This window comes from Pan troglodytes, chromosome 8 (genome assembly GCF_028858775.2).
Source record: "Pan troglodytes isolate AG18354 chromosome 8, NHGRI_mPanTro3-v2.0_pri, whole genome shotgun sequence".
NCBI lineage: Eukaryota > Metazoa > Chordata > Mammalia > Primates > Hominidae > Pan > Pan troglodytes.
Window position 1 is genome coordinate 73,437,190 of NC_072406.2, and position 15,510 is coordinate 73,452,699.

Sequence of the window (15,510 nt, forward strand, 5' to 3'; positions counted from 1 at the left end):
TAATCTAGAACATAGTATTGTCAGTTATTTGAAAGAGGAAGGAAAAGAAAAGTTGGAAAATCATGTGTATGTTTCTTGGGGGTGGTATAAGTGGAGAAGGAGAAAACAAACAGAAGAAAATATTTGCTTATCCTCAAATTTGTTGGTTTTAATCTTTTGCTTTCTGCGAATAGCTTTTGGTCTATTTTGCCAATGCTTTTCTTATGAAGTACCGCAAATATTTTCTATAAGTAGGTGGAGGTGTGGTATAGTGTTTGTTTTGGATTATTAACTGTTGTTTTAGTGGCAATCAAGAGAAACAGAGTTTTACTAGTTAAACAAAAAATGAGAGTATTGAAATGATTAGGGATTCTTACACAACTGGAGAAAAAGCAGAAGATCCAGGCCTCTGGGAAGGCCAGAACATGGAATGACCTAGCAAGCCCCTCAAGACCTCCACTCCCTGTGTTCCTCTATCAAGGTTCAAAATCTGAGAGGCCAAAACTGGTTCAGGTGTCTTCCAGCTCTGTCCAAAGGGTGTGTATAGCCAGTGGGAGTCCACCTTTGTGTATAGGGAACAATTCCAGGAAAAACGTTTCAGAAACTTGCAATCATGGCAATTGATGTCTACTCTATTCATCAATGAATTCTGGTTTAACCTAGTCTTAGACCAACTTTCAAGATATAAAGATGCAGAGGAGATAGAAAAGTCATGGCTTCAGAGAGGAAGTCCACTAGAGGATTACATGTATGGGTTATGGGTTGGGTTGGTTGTGGTTCACATAGAAACATGGTTATCAAAGGACAGTGATTTTATGATACTTACCCTCAAACAACTGGTAAAGGATCCACAGTGTGAACCATGTAACTGGTTAAAGCAGGGCTTACATGGTGGCTGGCAGGCCACAGAAATGGAGAGGGCTGGGGCCTAAGCAGGGTGTCTCAACTTCAGCACTGTTGATATTTGAGGTCAGGATAATTCTTGGCTGTGTATGTGTGTGTGTGTATATATGTGTGTGTTTTTTGGGGAGGGTCCTCGCCATTCTGGCAGCACCCATTCCCATCTTGCTTATATAAAGAAAACTAAAGAAGGGAAAAGGAAGTTGCCCTTTGGAGAAAACTGAACCCTTCTCCCCTCCACAGGATGGAATTTACTATGTGCTAACTTCCCTACAGTCAGAAATGTCTAAGAAATTTATCCCAGTAAGTAAGGGATGGGTGATGCTGCCTCATTTGAAAGTTGTGTGTGATGTTGTAGGGGTGTGGAGAAGGGTGCAGGGGAGATTGGACTTGAGAGATGGAGAACGCAGGAAGAGGTGCAGGGAGCACCTGCAACAATCAGTATGGCAACAAGACCTGGGGGCCGGTGAGAGTAGCTGGGGTTTAAGTCGGCTGGCTGGAAACCCCAAGAGGGCAGAACAGAGGAGTAGGTGGCTGAGGGGTTGACATGCACACCTGCTGAGGGCTGAGCCACATTCAGGGCCACAGAGTAGAGGAGGAGGCCAGTTTGCCTCAGGGGTCTTCTGAAAAAAATAACACATGTGCCCATAAGAAAGAGCCAGTGTTTGGAAGCTGGGTGCCCCAAAACTAAATGGTGTTCAATTGAACACATGACAGAAAGGAGCCAGAGATCTCATTACCATGGACACATGGGTGGTCCAATGATGTTAACCAGGGTTTGTCGCCACAGTGGAACCAAATAAAACTGGCTTGATGTAAAGTAACGGGGCACCTGGTCTAAGGATCCTTAAATTCTCTCAACTAGAATCAGGATTGGTCTCTGAGCCTGGAGCTAGGCTGAGCCTGAAGTGAATGGGGGTTGGAGGTCTGCAGGGCAGAAGGGTGGTCAGGTCATTATCTCCAGTTCAGTGTCATAGATGTTCTATGCTTGCATTGCCTGATTGCTGCACTCGCACCGAAGTCCCGGCTTCTACAAGAAAAAGGATCTCACCTTGCATTCTATCAATAGCACCAAAGGGAGTCTTCATTTCCGAAGGTAATTGCCGCAAACGTGTTACACAATATCATTCATTACTTGCTAGGATTGAGTGCTGAAAGTACATTTCACAAGATAATGAAGTTGTTTCCCAGGACTGAAATAACCGGTTATCTGACTCCTAGGTTCATCCCACATTAGGTGTATTACACACACACCTGTCAAAATAAATAACTTACTTGGGATGTGTCAGAACTCACAACAAGCTGATGAGAAATGTGTAGGGTTGTAGAAAGCAAATCAGAGAGGCTGAGTGAGTGAGGGGAAAATGATGGTCCGTGTCAGCAAAAGGATAGCCCAGCAAGAGAGATGAAAGCATGGTGAGATTTCAAAATGCCCACATTCCCATTCTTGCAGGTTTCAGTGAACAGAGCCACATGTGGTCACACCAAAAATATTGGCTTGAAATGAATTCCTGGCTCCGGTGGTGTCTCATGAAGCCAGCTCTGCAATTTACAAAGGTGACAGCCAAAGCCATACAACTAAAATGGGAGTTTTCAATCAGGTAGACTGAGACTAGTGCAGGGGTAATCTTATATTAGTTGTAGAAATACATTTTTATCAGGCAACAGGTGTCATTAAAAAAAGAGAAATTGAATAACCTGCTCCAGACAGGAAGAGTTGCAGGCATGGGTTTTCAACCTTACTTATTAAATGGAAAACTATTTTAAAAGAAGTTTTAGGAAATATTCAGAGTAGTTTCCAAGGAGAAATGATGAGCTTAGAGAGGCATGAGACAACCTAGTAGCAACAATAATAATAATAATAGTGATACTAATAAATAATAGTAATAATAAAGGAGGAGGAGAAAGTGGAGGAGAAGAAGAAGAACACGAAGAGGAAGAGGGAGTGGGAGAGAGGGAGGGAGAATAAATAAATCTTGCTGATCCAACTAAATAAAGGAAAAAGTGAAACATGACATATACAAGGTCTAGACAAACAAGCGAGTCACAATTAGAAAAGGTGGTCAGAATGGGAAGATGAGCATGAGTAACTATTGCAGGGTTAAAAATGTTTCAATGGCAGCAGTCATGTCTTGTGTGGCAACCTTGTTGAGCAATACCATGTAATAAAACAACTTGAGTGGCACCAGCAGTTTGCAGCCATGTCTGTTGTGTACCTAAAGAGCTCGGATTAAATGCAGCAGCATTCCAGCCAAATGGACACGTGGAGGGCCCAGTCCTGCCGCCTCGGGGCTAACAAAGTCTGAGAACTAACTGAGCATGGGCAGTTGGCCCAGGCATCTGACGCTCTGGGTGTCCCCCCATGCTCCCCCACCCCCACCCCCGCAATCCTGCTGCTTTTTCCTTCTCAGCACAACCAATCATAGTTCATGAAATTTTGTGATCCAGCCATCAGAGCCTTCACTTTGCCAAAGACAGAGGAAAAATTAGTAGAGACAGGAAATTCCTGGAAGAGAAAGCTGTTGTGAGAGCTAATAAACCCATATTAGGGTTTGTTTTTTAACCTCCAATAACATGACTGTTATGAGCATTACTGTCAATAATAAAATGAATAAAAGAGATTGAATCATAGCAGTGAGGAAAGAATCATAGACTGTGAGGGCAGAGAAACACAGATTCAAACCCTGCCTATTGAGGGAAAATTGTCTACTCTCTCTAAGCCTGTGTTCTGTTGAAGAACACTATTATTTTGTAAACTTACAAAGATTAAATTAGTATTAATTAGACGTGCCTTTACTGAGTGCTTTCTACCTGTTAGGGCTTATGTGAAAGTATCTGCAGCATCTCAGTTAAACCTCACCATTATGAGATAAGAACGATAATTTTCCCCATTTTACAATTGGAGAGGCTAAGAAAGACAGAATAACCTGCATGAGGTTATAGAAGTACTAAGTGGTGGAACGGGCATTTGAAGTAGTTCTGTTTAGCTTCAGAACCTGTGCCCTTAACCTCCACATAAAAATGCCCAGTGTAGCCCCTGACACATGGTGAACACTTAATAAATGGCAGCTCCTATTAGTACCACAGTTGCCTTAAATTCTGGAACAAGAAGGCACGTAAATAAAATAAAAGAACGATTATTGCTGGTGGTGTTTTTTCCATCATAGGAGGTATAAAATGCCCTGCTGGTTCTCACAGACATTTTGCCTGGAAAATTGTGAAGACTTTGCCTTCACAGGGAAATGAATTAAGTGAACAAAATCAAATGGCAGAAAAACTTCTCTTTTCTAAAAGGGCTTAGAGAAATGTGCCATTAAAACATGAGGCCCCTTGAAGAGGTTGATGTTTCTGCTACAGTCTTAGACGACTTGGAAGTATAGGCTCTCTTGCAACGGGTTGATTAGATTTTTCCAAGAATGCTCTTTAACAGACTCAATAATGTTAATTGTGAAAGTCCAAACAACATCAAATTTAATCTCAAATTAAAAGCTTTTATTTACTGGAAAATCTGGAGTAGACAAAATTTAAGAAAGAGCTTCGAGTTGCCTGTGGCAGTTGACATTTCCTTGGGACTGGGTTTGCTTAGATATTTTATTTCCTTCTGCAGTTGTACTTTTTGATATAAGAAACTATAAACATGATTAAAGGAGATAATTTATAAGGAAATAACTCCTATTAAAGAATTTTACACTTAATTTCTTAATTAGGTAAGAATTACTGAGTTCTGGCCAAGAGAAAAAATAAAAAATAAAATCAGTGAGAAAATAGGCCAGGTGATTAGCAACCTATTTTTAGGACTTGACAGGCCAGTTTTATTTCTAAGAAGAAAAAGGGCTTAATCTATTTGTAGAACTTGATCATAACCCAAAGCCATTTGTCACTGCAAGTTAAAAACCTCTCTGCTAACTTACTACTTTAAGCAGCCTATACTAATCCCTCTGGAAACCCAATCTTTTTACCTTATCACCAGATGGCACCAAACATCTTTAAGGAGGAGAAGAGAGGTGAATGGGAATGTTTACTTTTTGATTTTTTTAATCTAAAAAATGAATCCATTTGAATGTTAAATGCTGAAAGAATGAAATGTACAGGGCAAGTGAATCAATCTTCCATGATCAGCAGTCTCATAGCATTTGTTGTCTTTGACCAGGATCATTTTCATATTTTCTAAGAGATTTAATTTGATAATATCAGGAAAAGAAAGAGTCATTTTTTAAAATGTAGAAAAATATACATTACATAAAAGTTACCACTTTAACCATTTTAAGTATACAACTATGACATTAAGTACACTCACAATGTTGTGCAATCATCACCATTATCTATTTCCAGAACTTTTTCATCATTGCAAACAAAGTATTAAACAGTTTTTAAAATAATTATAGATTTCCAGAAAGTTACAAGGATAATATAGTGAGGTCCTGATAACACCTCACCCAGTTTCTTCCAGTGGTTATAGTTTATATCTTAGTCCATTCAGGCTGATATAACAAACTACCATAACCTGAGTAGATTATAAACAACAGATGTTTATTTCTCATGGTTCTAGAGACTGGGAAGTCCAAAATCAAAGTGCCAGAAGATTTGTTGTCTGATGAAGGCCTGCTTCCTGGATTGTCAACAACTGTCTTCTCCCTGTAACCTTACATGGAAGAAGTACAAAGGAGCTCTCTGGGGTTTTTTGTTTTGTATTTTTTTAAAAAATAAAGGCACTAATCTTATTCATGAGAGACCCACTGTCAGAACTAATCACCCCCCAAAGGCCCCACCTCTTCATACCATCACATTGAGGAATTAAGTTTCAGCATATGAATTTGGGAGGGACATGAACATTTCATCTATATCATCTTATGTAACCATAGTTCAATACCAAAAGCAGGAAACTGACATTGGTAAAATGTATGCATGTAGTTCTGAGACAGTTTATCATATGTATAATTTATGTAACAACCACTGCTATCAAGATACAGACAAGTTTGAATGAAGGGTACAAACCTCACCTCTATTAAAGTCCTTTAATGAAAGTCCTCATAAACCTCTATTTATAATATAGTTACCTTATATATTTACTCTATATATGTTGAGAATCACACCACACTTATATCTTTTGCTTTAACCATAATTATAATCTAAAAGTCAAGAAGAGAATAATGTACGTTATTTACCCATATTTCTGTTCTTCCTGTTATTTCTTTTTGATGTTCCAAGATTCTTTCTTTAATCACTTCCTTTCTGTTTCAGGGACTTCCTTTAGGAATGGTCTACTGGTGACAAATTCTCTTAGTGTTTCTTCATCTGAGAGGGTCTTTATTTCCCCTTCATTCCTGAAAAATAATTTTGCTGAATATAGAATTTAGCATTGACAGTTCTTCTGTTCCATCACTTGAAAAATGTATCACTTCTTTCTGTCCTTTCTGTTAAATTAGTTTCTGGTGAGAAATTCCTTGTATTTAAATTGTTTTAATCCTATAGATAAGGTGGCTTTTCCCTCTTGCTGATTTCAAGATCTTTTTCCTTTATTTTTCTGACGTTTGAGTATAATTTGTCTTCGTATGTATGTTTGGGTTTAACCTGTTTGAGATTTACCTGGCTTTTCATTTATTGTTTATTACTTTTGCCAAATTTTGGTCTACTTTTTTTTTTTAATCACCACCCTCTTTCTCCTCTCCTGGTATTCCAATGACATGAATGTTAGCTCTTTTGTTATAATCCCACAGGTCCCTCAGAATTTGTTCAGTTTTTCTGTTAGTTTGTGTTGGCTCTGTTATTCAGACTTGGTCATTTCTGTTGCTTTATATTCAGTATAACTGATTTTTTTACTCTGTCTGCTCCATTACGCTATTTAGCCGATCCATTGAGTTTTTAATTTTGATTATTGGACTTTTCAGTTCTAACATGTCCATTTGGCTCTTCTTTATGTCTTCTATTTTTTTCTTTTGCTGAAACGTTCTACTTTTATTTTTTTCAGTGTAATTGCAATTGCTTATAGAATCATTTTTTGTGACAGTTGCTATAAAATGTTTGTTGGATAATTTTTACATCTGTGTTATCTTGGTGTTGACATATGTTAATTGTCTTTTCTCATTCGAGTTTACATTTTCCTGGTTCTTGATATGATAACTGATTTCTGATTGTATGCTGAGTATTTTGATATTATTTTATAAAACTCTAGATGTTATTTAAGCCTTCTGTTTTCACAAGCCTCCTTTGACACTACACTGGCAGGTGAAGGGGGATCCAGCCCATTATTCCAGGTAAAAGTGGACATCTAAATTCTCCAGATCACCTTCATTGACACCACTGTGTCATTCTTTGGGCCCCAAGGTTTTCTCTACCTTTTGACATCTCCTCGTGTTTTCCTTCTATATAATATGGTGCAGGGTTTTTAGCTGTAGTTAGCAGGAAGAATAAGAAATGTGTCTATGCCATCTTGGTCCTGAACCAGAAGTCCTAGGGTCATTTTATTTTATTTCATTTTTTGTGTAGTTGGTGAAACATAGCCTCTGAGTGAAACTATAGCAATAATGATGCTTTAGGTTGAATAATTCAGATGCTTGTAGACCTTACCAGTTTATTAACTTCTTAATGAATTGTGCACTTCTGGAGAAGAGCAGCATCTGTTGGTCAATGACTGTTTCTACCACATAAGGCGGTGGCAAGCTATTTGTTTTTACAAAAAATGTGTAAGGAAGATTAATATTATTTTCTTAAAACATCAACTGATTTTTTTTAGAAACCATTTAAAGAGTCTGCTTAAACACACCTGGAGACTCAGGAATGATAGCCTCATTCTAAGCTTTTGGGTCTTGACAGGGAAGAATTATGCTCTAAAGTGACACATGTCATTGATTATTAAATAAAGACACCATGGAAGGGAATGGAAAGCATAGCCTTCAGTGTATTTTATCCTTCTTCTTGACTAGAATAAATCTGCTGAATTATGAGCTTTAACTATCATGTCACAGAGAAAGCAGCCAAGGTTGAATACACCTGCTAATTATAGGCCCAGCTCAGCAGGAACACTCAGTTGCTACCAGCAATCCAGCCAAATCACAACCTTTTCTTAGAATGAAAATACCCTCATTGTAGCCTGAAAGTTAGCAAATGGATTTAAGAGGTTTTAGTTTTAAGTTTCTATGATTCCTACCTCCAATGACACTGTGTAGGATGATATGCATCAGAAATTGGACATTTTTTACAAGCCACATAATAACATTTTAGTCTTTGCAAGCTGCAGTCTATTGCAACTACTCAATTCCACCATTGTTGCATGAGAGAAACCAAACACAGAAACAAATGAGCGTGGCTCAATTTCAATAATACTTTATTTACAAAACAGGGAAGTGGGCTAGATTTGGCCAGTGAACCATAATTTGCTGACTCCTGGTATACACCATGGGGCAGGATACTTTACTGAAATATTAATTTATATTTTTTTCCCTGTAGATTCTCATTTCTTCATTCCCCTATAGACAGTTTTTCTCATGTTTTCTTGCCTTAGGAATTTTGATACATAAGAAATCAGAAGTAGCCTGAAATCAACTTTTCTTCCCCCTTCTTCTGAAATGCAAGGCAGGGGTTGCAAGCTGACATCTGGAAGCTTGAATATGGCCAATGACACATTTTGCTTGGCCCAAGTGAAGTTATAAAAGCATTTGAATTAGTAACCAGTATTTAACAATCAGGATGTTTTACATAAAAACACAGATTTCTGACTTTTCTTTAAAAGATGAGCAGATTTGGCACAACGGGAACTGCATCCCTTATGATAATAACTGGCTACAGCTGAACAACAAATACCTGTTTTAAACAGTTTTCCCAGTTCCCACTACTCCCTGTTATCTTCTGAAATAAATGCAACTGTTAGATGCCATTATAATTTTTCCTTGACTTTTTTATGATAAAGAATTATTTCTTTATCCTAGTCCCTATACCAGTCTTTATATTAATAATATAAACCTTTGAGTGCCTTCTTTTCTTACCTGCCATCCTTGATCTGAGACCATTGTAGGAATAGTGCTAGGTGTCCCAGATGAAGATGGAAGAAGAAAAAGACTTTAAAAGGAAAGAGAAAGAGGACATTTCTCTAAACACTCAAGTGTTAAGATGACTGTGGAACCCCAAGACAAATAGAGCCAGCAGTATTCTGTGTGGCTCTCTGTGTGGCTCTGGGTATTTTAAAGCATTTTGCAAATGATTTGGTACTCCCTGTATGAAACTGGGTCAGCCATTGTGACTGTCTCAATGAGAATGTTATGGAGGTTATACTGGGTAACTTTTGTGGTAAGAAACCATGCCATGTCTTCAGGTTTCTCTTTGGCACTCCTTCTGATAGCCTTCACCAACTATGTAAGAAGTCTGGCTACTATGAGGTGGCTATGTAGAAGGACAACATAAAGTGACCACAGTGAGAAAAAGATGTCCCAGGAGCCCCAGCGGTTCTGGCTCCCAGCTTACTGAACATTCCCAGCCCAGATCCAGATATATATATAAGTGAGAAACCTTCAAAATGACACCAGTCTCAATCACCATCTGATTGCAACTTCATGAAAGACCCTGGGCAAGAACTACCTAGCATAGCCAGTCAATCTTCAGAGTAAGATAAACGGCTGTTACTGCTTTAAGTTACTGTTCTGGGATTCTTTTTTTTTTTTTATGCCAAAGAGATGCCTGTGCTCTGGTGTTCGTGGCAGCATTATTCACAATGTGTGTGTGTGTGTGTGTGTGTGTGTGTGAAGTGCACTTCGCAATTTGTGTTCCAGTCCAGGGCTTTGAATGAAGGTTTTGGAAAGTTTTCGGCAAGCTCTCTGAACTTGTTTCCACTTTGTGTAGTTGCATGGTAAACAAATACATACACACCACAAAGAGTTATATCTCTAAAGCTCCTCCCACCTTGTTTATGTTCCTACATACAATATCTTGAAATCACAACTATTTGGATATGGCAATGTGTGTGATATCATTTTTGAAAAGAAAGGTGGCAGGTTCAGAGCCTCTCTGAGGGAAAAGGATTTTTAAAAGTAGTTGAGAAAGGAACCTGGAGGGAGATTTAAAAGTGAGAGAGGAGGGGTTCGATGAGGCCCCAGAAAGCTTTCCTGTAAATGAAGAACAGCTAAATGAGCCATTTGTAAGCAAATAACTGGAAAACTGAAGAAAAATGAGGAGGGGACTGGTTTTTGTTCAGGCCAAGTAATATAGGTAGTGCTAAGTTTGGCAGCAGCAGAACTGAGAAAACAGCAAGACTCTTAATTTCTATTTCTAAACCTTCTTGTTGAGGAAAGAAAGAGGAGAAGCTGGGAAAAGATATCTGAGTGCTCCTTCTACTAATCAGATGTCTCCACAAAAATAGATGGTTAAATTCTCTTTTGGCCCCCATAATTCCTATAACTTCGGCTTATGGGCTCTGGGGAAAAGGAAGTGTTGTAGGATTTCTTCAAAATAAATTCTCCTCAAATCCTTGGCCCCTTATATCAAGAAGTCAAATATATGCCTGCAGAGACCACCATATGCAAAAATGTAGCAAAAAAAATTGTGCAGCTGAAACTAAGACATACAATCTTCTGTGGAAAGCAATGCTTTCAACAGACTTGGCCTCAAAGTTTCATGTATTAAGATGATAAAGTGGCTTATGAATGACAGAAAGACAAAAACAAGGAACAAAAAGGAAATTTGAAGCAGCATATCCTCATAGTCTCTTCAAAAGGCATCATCGTTTCATCTGGTAATAACACCTGGGCCGTCTGCACCTGAGTTACCCAACACGCCTCTTGAATGCTTCTAATTACAGGGGAGAGCCCAAATTCTGTTTGAGGTCAGGAGAGAGATAACAGCATTCTGACCCCCTCACCTGAGTATGGTAAGAAAAGAGCACTTTTGGTTCTCAAAATTTCATTCTTGTCACAGTATGTAGAGAAAATTACCTCAGAATCATGCCCTGGGCCTCCCAAGGGCCATAAATGCAAGAGAGGAGATGATTCCGGAAGGCAGTGAATTTTTTCTCCATTAATTTGCATCCCTTAAGACACCCAAAATGAAATGGTTGTTAGCAGCAAGATGAGTGGTTCCAGAAAGCAGCTTGGATGGAAATAAAGGGTTCCTCCTTTGGTTGAAGTTAACTATAAGTGTCTAAGAAAGGAATTGCCAGGAAAAAGTACTAATGGAAACAGACAGAAGGAAGGAAGGAAAGAAGGAAGGAAGGAAGGAAGGAAAGAGAAAGAGAAAGAGGAAGTAAAGAAGAAAGAAAGGGAGGGACGGAGGGAGGATGGAAGGAAGGGGAAGAAGGAGAAAGAAAAGGAGGAAAAAAGACACTTGAGAATTACATTAGACATCCAGATATAAAAGAACCTCAAAGGACCCATCAAACCTAACCAAGATAAAATCAGAAGTGTCTTATTCATAGCCTTCAATTAAAATAGTAGCATTTATAATTGCCATACAGTGCAATGACCCAATTTTTATAAATAATCTAAATGTTGCTTTTAAAGGCAATGGTGTCAGAAAGAAATAAATTCTTCTGAACAAATCTGTCGATTCCTTGCACTATTTCTATAGCAACTAGAAACAAGTTACAAGGCTTGGCATCAGGAGATTCTAAGTATGAAAAAGCAAACCACTTTGGATTGTTTATCAAGTTCAGTACAAATAATAAAGCAGTTAATCTCATTGGACTTCCTAATTAGACTTTTAAAAGTCCTTCACGGTTTTGTCAACATCATCAAAGGAATGAGTTTCCACCCTGGCACCCTTAAACACCTCAGAAGGCTCAAAGTTAATAGTGGGGTCCTCAAGCTATTTGCAGTATTTCAAAAAGCCTAATGCAAATGGCACACTTATCTGTGTAACTGTTATGAGTTCTGAGCCTACATGATCCAATATCTACACGGAATCACATTCAAGCAAAGCATAGTCCTAAATAGTATTTAAAAAGGGAGTTTTATTTTTCATCTTAAACACATGAACAATGCTACTCCGTAATCCCATCCATGTTTCTTGGGTCCCCCTTTCTCTCCTCTTTTTTCCCACCCTGCACCACCCCAGAGCCTTGCACTCAAGAAAGCCCCCTATAATGCTTCCTCCACCGGCTGCTGTGGCAACTTTTCTCTTTCACACTCATCACTTTTCCTTCTTCATTTTGTTTTCCCCCACTTGCTTCTTACGTAGCTTTCTCTACCTTCTCTCATACTCTCTTTCCACCTCTTCCCACCTCTTCCCACTTCCTCTTGTCTTGCTTGACTACCTATTTTCCTGTTTCTGCCTCTTCCAAGGGCCAGAAGGAGCAGTCTGCTCAGCCGTGAAAACCAAACAAACAGACAGCAGCAACATCAGTTCGTTTATTGAGTGGAAAAGTATCTATTAATCATTTGAGCATCTTACAGGATTTTGTCTTCAAGTGACATCTTATTTGCTAAATCAAGGGTAGGAACTTAAGCCCTTCCTGGTTGACTTTTTCCTTAGCTATTCCTGCCTTAGAGGTGCTCCTGTGGTACCTTCAGACAATCTCCATGGCACCACCACATATAGTTTTTTAAAAAGTTGTATAGTGATTGTTTTCTTGAAGACCGGTTTGGCACTGTCCCATTAAATAACTTTTTAGGTGTGTGTGCCATACTTTCCAACCAGACTGCATACACTTTGGAGACAGGAGATAAGGATAGGCTATCTTCCATACTATGTTAATGTATATCGACATTGTTAAGACACATAGTATGTTAATGTTAATACTATAGAGTTAATGACACTAAAAATCATGCGCTTAGTTTTTTGTTTTTTTTGTTTGTTTGTTTGTTTTTTTGAGACGGAGTCTCGCTCTGTCGCCCAGGCTGGAGTGCAGTGGAGCGATCTCGGCTCACTGCAAGCTCCGTCTCCCGGGTTCACGCCATTCTCCTGCCTCAGCCTCTCGAGTATCTGGGACTACAGGCGCCCACCACCACGCCCGGCTAATTTTTTGTATGTTTAGTAGAGACGGGGTTTCACCGTGTTAGCCAGGATGGTCTCGATCTCCTGACTTCACGATCCGCCCGTCTCCGCCTCCCAAAGTGCGGGCTTACTTTTTTTAAGCAAATTTATTGTTTCTAGCACAAGGCACTTTCTCAAGTGTATGCCAAGGGCAATCATTTTATAAAATATTCTGCAATAGAAGTGTTCTGTGCAGGTTATGAGAAAAGTCAGAACTATATATACCTCTTTGGAGATTCCTGGTGCTGGTTAGTCTCTTGCTTAACTTGTTTATCCCATCAGATCAAATACGTACTTGGTGGCTCAGTCCATTTGTGCTGCTATAAAAAAGTATCTGAGACTAGGGAATTTATAAAAAGAAGAATTTATTCCTTAGAGCTCTGGAGGCTGGGAAGTTCAAGATCAAATCATCGGCAGATTCGGTGGCTGGTGGGGATGCTCTCTGCTGTCAAGGTGGCTTCTTGTTACTACATCCTCACTTGGCAGAAAGAGCTAACTCTATGTCCTCAGATGACAGAAGGCAGAAGGGAAAAAGGCCTAATTAGTTCCCTCCAGTGCTTTTTTAAGGATATTAATTTTATTTGGGAGAGGAGAGCTCTCATGATCTAATTACCTTCTGTTAGAAGGCCTCATCTTCTACCATCACCTTGGAATTTCACTTCCAGCTAACAGATTTTGGAGGGACACATACATTCAAACTATAGCACTTCATCACAAAACCCTCTTCCCCTTTCAAAACATTCCTCAACATCCCACAGCGTGAACATGGAGCTCCCTTTGGTGAACTGTGGCCTAAGATGATATAAGCCAAGACATGTCTAAGAAAAAATATTTTTCTTGTGGCTTTTCTGTTTTCCACTTTACATTTTCTCAACAAAAGTTAATGCTCTAATCAGGTGTGAAACGAAACAATGAAAGCACAGGGGTAAAAACACACAACTCTAAAATGTTCCTTTTATACCATCTGTAGTGTGTTTAATTCTGGCAGCCTTTGTTGAGTCCATTTTTTCCTTCTGCAGGTCAGGCTTGAAGTGATACATGCTTTTTGTTTTCTCTGGACACCAATCAGAGAAAGTTCATTCAACATCTGGTACTGCTTAAAAGCTTAAAAAAAAAAAGGAAAAAAATTCACTTCATGAAAAAGCTATTAGTAGGCAGGGAAATAAGGCCTTGGTGTTCTCACAAGGGAAGGAACACTTAAGGACAACTTTAAAAAAAATAAAAACAAATAAACTAGAAATTTGAATGCAGCTGACATCTATTTCCATTGACAGTTCATTGTCTGGTGTATAAAATGATCCACAACAAAACACTGTTCCTTTCTTACATAAAGAAGAAACTCTCAGACTCGCAGAAAAGGACAGTCCAGGGGGGAAATATAGGAACACTACATTGAACTATGTTGAATGGGTCATGGTCAGCCCATAAAAGGACATTTCCTAAGAGGGCAAATAATCAGTTATTCAAGATTAGCCCACAAAATAAAGAGAATGGTGAGGAGCAGACAGCTATGATCACAGGCAAGCATCCTACTCTGAGAGAGGCCTCGTTCCTGGGGAAACTGCTGAGATATTGCTAACCATGCTCAAGCAGGAAGCCCTTGCATTTTACTGAGGCCACGAAAGATTAGAAATAAAATTGATAAACAACAAAAATACAGAAGAAATCAGTCACTCATTCAAGAAATACTTTTTAAAGCACCTATCAGGGAGCAAAGGGAAACACTGAAAATAGCATGATATCTTCCCTCTAGGTGTTTAGATCATAGTAGGGAATAAAGATATTTGCAGGGGTAACTCCAATACCAGGTAAGATGTGATTAATTCTGTAAGAGAGACAAATTGCTTTGAAAGTTCAGGGAAGGATGAATCCTTGAAAAAAAGTGTTTTTTTTTCTATTACAATGTACTGATAATTTATGTGTAAGTCATTGTTTAGGACAAAGGTAAATAAAATGATCTCTACTCTCTATTGACTGGTATCTCTAAGGATCATTCACAATTCTAATGATCTTCTTGGTACCCAGCCACCCACCTTTTAAAACGGAGTTTAGAAAAATATGGCCTTTTGGGACATATCTGGCCCACTGCCTGTTTTTAAAAATAAAGGTTTATTGGAACATGGGCACATCCTGTTTACATATTGTCTCTGGCTGCTTTCAAGCTACAACAGCTGGGTTAAGTGATTGCAATGGAGATAGCATAACCAGCAAAGCTGAAAATATTTAACATCTGGCCCTTTACAGACAAGGTTTTCTGGCCCCTGTACTAGAAGATAATAAAAAATATTTGATCTATTTGATTATGATAAGGAATCTCTTTCCTATACTATTCACGTACTAAATAATCCCCATCGCAGATGGTGGGCGATTGTTCTCATTTCAATATGATGTTAGAAAGTGCATCTACAACTACACACTCTTATTAGAGCTTGTAAGCTCCTTTAGGATGTCAACATTTCCTTATTACCCAGATACATTAGAATCTAAGTTCCATGCTTGTTTTTTCTTCACCATTGTAACTCTGTTGCTGGGTGCTAAATTAACATTTCTATGATGAAAGCAGATTAGGCCTGGAGAGATCTGTAAACTCTTCCAAAGTCACAGAAGGAATGCTGGCACCAGAACCAGTACTCAGGGCCTTTCCTTCCCCAATGGATGTTACCTTGTCTTTTCTAG